This window comes from Chelonoidis abingdonii, chromosome 1 (assembly GCF_003597395.2).
Source record: "Chelonoidis abingdonii isolate Lonesome George chromosome 1, CheloAbing_2.0, whole genome shotgun sequence".
Classification (NCBI taxonomy): domain Eukaryota; kingdom Metazoa; phylum Chordata; order Testudines; family Testudinidae; genus Chelonoidis; species Chelonoidis abingdonii.
In genome coordinates, this window is record NC_133769.1 from 327,363,693 (window position 1) to 327,371,330 (window position 7,638).

The window sequence follows — 7,638 nt, forward strand, 5'->3', positions numbered from 1 at the left end:
TGGCCTGGCGCAGCAAATCGCGGCCACTGGGAGCCACGATCTGCCAGACCTGTGAACTGGGCAAGTAACCAAACCGGCCCAGCCTGCCAGGGGCTTTCCCTACACAAGTGGCGACCCTAGTTTGAGAAACACTGCACTAACTCATAATGGCAACAAAATCAAAGCCTCTCTGTGAGCTCATAAAAAGATGTTTATATCCTCTCTCTAATTCAGGGCTGGTCTATAGGCCTCCCAGAGATGGAGCCATGCCCAACTATAGGTGAGCCTGAAAAGGGAGTTTCCTGTGAGTGCATCTTCCTAAAGGAAGCCTGAAAGTAATTTATAGTAATTCCAGCTCCAGTGTTTGCATGTAAATTACTTCCCATTCCTCCTACTGTGCAGGAAAAGTCCCCAAAGAGTCTGCCAAAATACCTAGCAATAATAGGGGAGTCTGAGGTTGCTCTGACTCACAATCATATCCACATAAACAGGGTGGTAATTAAAGGCTATCTCTAACTTCTAGTTACAGCTGGTGGGAAAATGTTTTTTTTTTTCTCCCATGGAAAACTTTTATTTTTGATGAAAAATGAAAATTTGGAAATGAAAAATGAAAAGTTTTCATAGCCAGAAACAAAAAAAGTATTGGTTTGGGGATTTTCAGTTTTTCAACAAAATGTCTGCATTATCCAGGGGAAAGCAGATACTTTCCGACAAATGTTTAGTGGGAAACTCATTTTTCTACCCAAAAATAGTGTCAAGAGACAAAATTCTAACTTTTTATGTTATCTTTTAAAGAAGAACTAGAGGCGTAGCTGGTTATTCAGCCATAATCCATGTCTTAATGTTTTACCATTATAATCTGTCTCTAGATGGCATAATGACCCAGGGCTGGTGCTTCCATTTAGGTGACCTAGGCAGTGGCCTAGGGTGCCAGGATTTGGGGGGGTGGCATTTTGCCGGCAGGGGGTCCTTCTGCACTCCGGGTCTTCGGCAGCAATTCTATGGTAGGTCCTTCACTCTGGGACCCACCGCCGAAGTGCCCCGAAGACCGGAAGTGCGGAAGGACCCCCTCCTAGGGCACCAAAAACCCTGGCGCCGCTCCTGTAATGACCAGCACTGTACAAGTAACTAAGCGCCTACTTGTATTCACTGAAACTAGAGGTGAGCTTGAAGTTCCAGACCCATAGGTCTAGGTACCCCTGACCTTTGGGCAACTTTGGATCTGGATCTGAACTTTACAATGAAGACCCATATCTAATTGGAAACTACAGTTCATATTTACTGGATGAAACCAGACAGAATCTCAGAATGTAATTAAATTAGCTCTACAGTCTACAATATGCTGCGGGTAGGCAGGGCCCAGTACCTGTATGGAGCCTTGTTGAAGTTAATGGTACACTGCACATGAGCAGCAGTCCATCTGCATGGATCCCTTTGCTGAATCAAAACTGCAGTATAATAGCTACAGTATTTGTAGAACAAAATTGTTGCAATATTTTTAATGAAGGATTTGTGGTGAATTTGACTATAAAGAGTGCTGGAAGATGATAAAATGTTTCTGTTTATGAACAGATTCATTAGTATTCTAGTTGTGTTATATTTCCTGGAAATTATGACTATACATTTTCCAAGGCTGGTTTTATTCAGACTTCCTTATTAGTCATCCGCACTTTTATTGTAACTTTATTACCCTTTATACTGTGCCTCCTAATTTTTAATATCTAGATTTACCTGTATTATGAAATGAAGTTATTATTTTTGTTATATCGACATCTTAAATCAGGCTTCCATCTTCAAGTAATTGGTTGAAAGAGAGTCACTGAATATGTACAGTTAGAATGTCATTTTTACAATGCACATTTCCTATTCAGTTTATGTTGTATTATTGGGAAAATCTTGAGACAAAGATTGTCAGATAATAACAGCATTTCTAGGACAAAGCTGTAAACAGCTTCAGCCCCATGTTTTTTAGAAATATTACTGAATAATGCAGTAAATCATCAATATAAGTTGGCTTGCACAAAGTTAACTGAGCACATATTAATATAACATTGCAAGGCTACTGTTGTATGACAGGATCAAAATTATTTAAAAAGAAATGGAGCAAAATCAACAGTTTATCATTAGACAGATCCTCTAAGTGATAGCTAGTGTTTTAAAAAATCCCAGTATTCAAATAGTGAGAGGCAGGACGAATAGTTTAGGGGAATTTATTGCCTTCTAATAAATTACCTTTATCTTGTCAATAATTCATATTTGATATAGAATAGAGAAAAGCCCCTTTCATTTTAAAGGAAAACAGAGAATAGGATTCAAACTGACAGATCCAGCTGTAAAAATTAACACCTATAAGCACTATGGTTAGGCTGGAACAAAGATGATGCAAATGTGAGCTGGGAGATCTATTGTGTGGATCCTCCTTCAAAACAACTTTTTTAATTGTAAAAGGACACAGGAAAAACATAAACTCAAAACTGTTTGTCTGAAGCAGCAAATATAGCACTGAAAGGGTTGGAAAATATACAGGGGACATTTCATGAGAGATTGTCATCTCCTCCTCTGAGAGTACATTTGTGAGAATACCTTTGTGGTGGAGGATCACAGTGGGCAGATCAAAGTAACCTAGAGACTCAAAGGAGACAAAAAGAGAGTGAGGTTTACATGAGACACCTTATACGAGATGGGAATGACGCCTATATAGGGCTTCATCCAAAACCCATAGAAGTCAGTGGAAAGACGCAAGATGACTTCAAAGGGGTTCAAATTAGACACCTTGAGTTCAGAGTCTGTGTCTCAGACATGCTGCTGGTGAAGGAGTTGGGGAGAATGAAACAAGCTGAACAGAGTGGATGGAGAAGTAAGAGTTTTGCTTTTGCACTGTAACTACCCCCAGATGGTAACTAGAGTATTGTTGCAAAGTTTAAGACTAGATATGTTACTCGTGCCATTTTTATTTTTTCAAATCTGATTTTCTCTCTTAACTCTTAATAAACCTTGTTTTACTGCAACCCACTTGGTTTTAGAACGTTGTTTGGGAATTTCATGCAGACCATTCTGAAAAGATGAAAAGACTTCTGAAGGAGTAGGGAAGGAAGAGTGTCGGGAGCATATTCCACTGGGTATTCTCTGTCTAAAGGTCACAAAATAAGGAATTCTCTCCTATAAAGTGTCCTGTCTTCTGGCCTCACTGCACAGGAAGTGCCTAATGAGATGAGAACTAAGTTTAAACTCCACCTCATGAACTTTTCTCCCTGATTTTGACTCCTGGCTCTCTCTCTTCCTCTCCTCACAATCTCCCACACTTGTCCTTGGTAATCAACCTCCATGTTGATGACCTATCTGACTCCAGAGCTTCATGTTTCCTCACCCTGACCTCTTCACTCAACCTACAGCTCTGGTTCAACTCTCCCACTCACTAAAAGAGCTGATACCTTGACTTGGTCTTCCAAGAGCTCTGCTATCCCCAATCTCTCTGTTGCTGAGTTTCCCCTCTCTGACCGCTGTGATGTTGCACTCCATATGTTTTATGGAAATATGCTTATGAGTGTGAATATGATATAACTGGAATATGCTTTATGCAAAAGGTCTCTTGTAAGATATCATAACAAAGGTTATAACCTACTGAATATATTCCTCCTATTTGTATGTATGTATCATTCTTGTATCTGAAGCTAGAAATATGAAGTATAACTCTGAGGTCCTATTGTAATTATGCAAAGTGTGGACTATTAATGGTGGCTTAGAATCTTGATGGCTCCCTGTACTGAGGTGGATAGGCCTCCCTCCTCCAGGGTGAGTAAGGGAGTATTACACTCCCCTTGGAGAGCGGAGCCTAGGCTGTCCTGCCTCTGTGCCGGAAGGACGGGCTTGACCAGCAGTATAAAAAACCAGACCCGCAGCCCATCCAGGTGGAAGCCTGCAGAGGGGAAGGACGTCCTGCCGGTTCTGGAGCAGCATGGAGCAGATCCCCCGCCTGAGTTTGCCCATGCCCTGGACACGGACGACAACTGGCCAGGAGTGCCAGCTGCTGCTTACCCGGAGGATCCAGACAACGACTGGACGTCGTAGGTACTCACCCCAGAGGAGGCAGGGTGTGGCCCAGGGGCAGCCCCCAGATGACTGGCTGCAAAGCACTGAGCCCCCACGTCGGTGTATTGCAGTTGGATCCCCGCCGACCCCAGAGCATCTGAGTCAGCCCCTGCCAGGGCCCTGGGCTGGAATGTGGGGGAGTAGGGAGGGCCCACATCCCGGGGGGGCTGACCCTCGTGCCTCTGCAAGGAGCTCTTGCTCTGAAAACGAGTGGCCCCAGCCCCCTTAAGACTGTTGTTTGCTGGCTGCCTGAGCCCTGCAAGCCCAGGCCCCACCCTGCCTTTGAGACTGTGTTTGCTGGCTGCCTGAGCCCCACCCAGGCTATAGCCAGCTCCCTTAAGACTGTTGTTCGCCAGCTGCCGGAATCCAGATGGGTTCTGCCCCTAGTTTAGCTGCGACAAGCTTGGTGGCCGGCTATAGCCATCCCTTCAGTGACCTCCCTCCTCCAGGGTGAATGAAGGAGCGTTACACTCTCATTAATTAGGACAATTGGTTGTGAATGAGTTTATTTACCTGCAAGCCTTCCTGTGTATGTGTGGGCAGACTCCTGGCACATACTGTCTTCCTTGCCTCACAGTCTCCCACACTCATCCTTGGTGAGTCCAATCTCCATGTCGATGATGTCAAAGTTAGAATAAGGACTCACAATTTGTCAGACCACTCTGTTTTATTAGCACAGCGCTCTGCCAATAACACCCAGATAATGTGAGTGGCCATGCAAGACCCAAACAGTCTTATTAAAACAGATAAAAGAGCGGGAATTAGACAAAGGGACAAAGAAAGCAAAACAGTAAAATTCACCTGGGGCACAGCAAGCATATCCTACTTCCTTACTAACTCTTATCGATCTAAGGCAAATACTTCACCAATTGCCCTTAAAGGGTGCAATTGTTCTATGTTAATGTCTGTATTCCTGACACCTGGATTGCAGCATTCCCACAATTTGCTTAAAGGTACAGACAGCATTTCTTAATCCTTTCTATTTTCACAATATAATTCATTCTACTTTCACAATCCCTCCTTTTGGTCACGCTCACGCCATGACCAAAAATTACTGGGTTCCACAAATCAATCGTTCGTCTCTTTGTTCCTCAGCGATATTCAAAATCATCATATTAGCACTCCGTTTTGGGGCAGTCACCTGGGTGACACAATTCTGGATACAACAGGAGATTAACTGAAAGCATACAAAAATCACTAGGGTTCCAAACAGGGTAGTCAGGGCTCCCTGAAACAATCCGTTTCCTATGCCAGAGAAATTGAACAGGTTACTTAGCCACTTCCATAAAGAACTCGGCTCTTCATGGGGAAGAGATGCGATTTGTTCTAAGTGGCTAGCACGATCTATTACCTCATTGGTATTGTCAGGTATAAACACACAACATTCTTTTCCAGTGAGAGCACAGGTCCCACCTTTGGCCACCAGCACTATGTCCAATGCCTGATGATTTTGGAGAGCCACCTGTCGGATCGCCCCTGTTTCTTTGGCCAGGGTTTTTAAACTTTCTCTGGTTTCATTTGCCATTATTTCAACTACTGTTTGTAACCACAGGAGTCTTTTTGCTTGGTGTATTACTCCCCCAAGTGGGATAAGGGAACCGCCAATGACCTCTTCCCCAGGTTAAGGGACTTATGTTATTTATATACCATTGGGCATCTGGTAAGTCCCTTCTTTTTTGCCTGAAATTACGGAGGCGTTCTCGTGGGAGGGACCCTAGTACTCGGAATTGTGGAAAGAGTCGGGCAGGATAACAGATACCTGACCAGTTAGCTGGTAATGCAGTATAAGCTTTGGTTCCACAAACCCAGTGATGGCCTATTAAGGCTGGGAAGGATCGATTGCATCCATTTGTTACATAGGTATCTGCAAATGAGGAGTAATATCCTCCAAAGGGAACAGGGTAATTCTCCTTACAAGGAGTGGTAGTGTTTGTATGGCATTGGAAGATTATATTATTTTTACTAAGATTACTGTAGGGGGAACATGAGATTGATTTTTCTGTTTGATTCCAGGTTGAAAAAAATTTCATATCCCAATACCCGGCCCGCCACTCTTTAGTTTTGTTTGAATAATCCCATACAGCATTGGCCACAATATGCTGAAGGCAGTGGCTTTTTCCCAGATCCAGCCCTGTCCCATTACACACCCAACACCAATGACCTTTTCCCTCCACCACACTTATCCATTTAGATACATTTATTCCCACTGCTTCCCAAGTGTCATTGCTGTTCCATGTTTTGTTAAATGCACGAGGTCCTCCAGTGAGGTCTGGGGAATTGAGTGGGATAGCCAGGACAGGAACACCAGCTTGAGAGTGGGCTGGGATGTGGCTGCAGACCCAGCATTTAGAAATATTAAGGGTCTGAGCTATCCACACTTGCTGCTGAATAAAAGAATTGTCGTTGTGGGCTCCCCAGACCTCAAGACACCAGCAGTCGAGGAACAGGCGCCACCAGAGGCGCATGTTGGAGGCAAGGCCCTTCTGGTTCTGACAACCTCAACTGAGGGAACCGCAGTCACAGTTTTATGTCCACCAGGCAGCAGGCGCTGGGCTCACTACTGCTTCTTTTGGTGGGCCTTGCTTTAGGTTGTCGTCTGCTTCTTGCACCTTACCAGAGTAGATTGTAAGGTATTGCAGGCTGTTCCTCTATGTCTTCTGGAGTCAAAATGACTCTGCGCAGTTTGAGGTGATGTTTGGTTCGCCAGGGAGGGGTCTTCCTTACACTGTGAAAGCATGTATCCATGCTGGATGCCAGATAGTTTGACAGCTGTCTGGGTAGTAAGCAGTACCTGATGAGGGCCTTCCACCGAGGTTCCAAGGCATGTTTTAAGATGGTGGTGCCATACGTAGACCCAGTCACCTGACTCAAGTGTGGCAAGATGTCGGAGGTGGGTTCCGTCGGCCAGGCGGCTCGAACCTGTGAATGGAAGTGACTTACAGCTTGCATTGATCGCCTTGCAATATTGAAGGACATCGTGAGTCAAGTTTAAGTCTGGGACTGAGTAATGGTAGCCACAGCTCACATAGGGTGACCTAAACAATTCAAAAGGACTCAAGTTTATGCCTTTGGGATGGAGTGGATCGCATTTCCATAAGGGCTAGGTGGTAAAGCTGCTGGCCAGCTTAACCCTGTGGAGTCACAAATCTTAGCAAGCTTATTCTTAAGTACACCATTTCACCTTTCCACAGCACCTGCACTTTGTGGTGGTAGGGCAGTGCAGCAGGTGTGTGACATGTAATACGATCCAGGTGTTGGACAATTTGTCCAGTAAAATGTGTGTACCCCGGTCACTGGACAGGTGGCAGGATTCCCTTGGCAGGCATAATATGATTTAACCAAACATTTAGCAATGGACATGTGAGTCAGCCTTGCGACAAGGAAAGGCTTTAATCCAACCAGAAAATAAACAATACCATAGCCAAATAAATTCATATCGTTGAACATTTAGCATTTGTACAAAATCAAGTTGCTAATGCAAGAAGGGTCTTGGGGCAAGCCCAAGAATCCCTGAGCCACTTTACAGGTTACCAATATTGTGGCTTTGGCAAGGGGTACAGGCAGCACAGT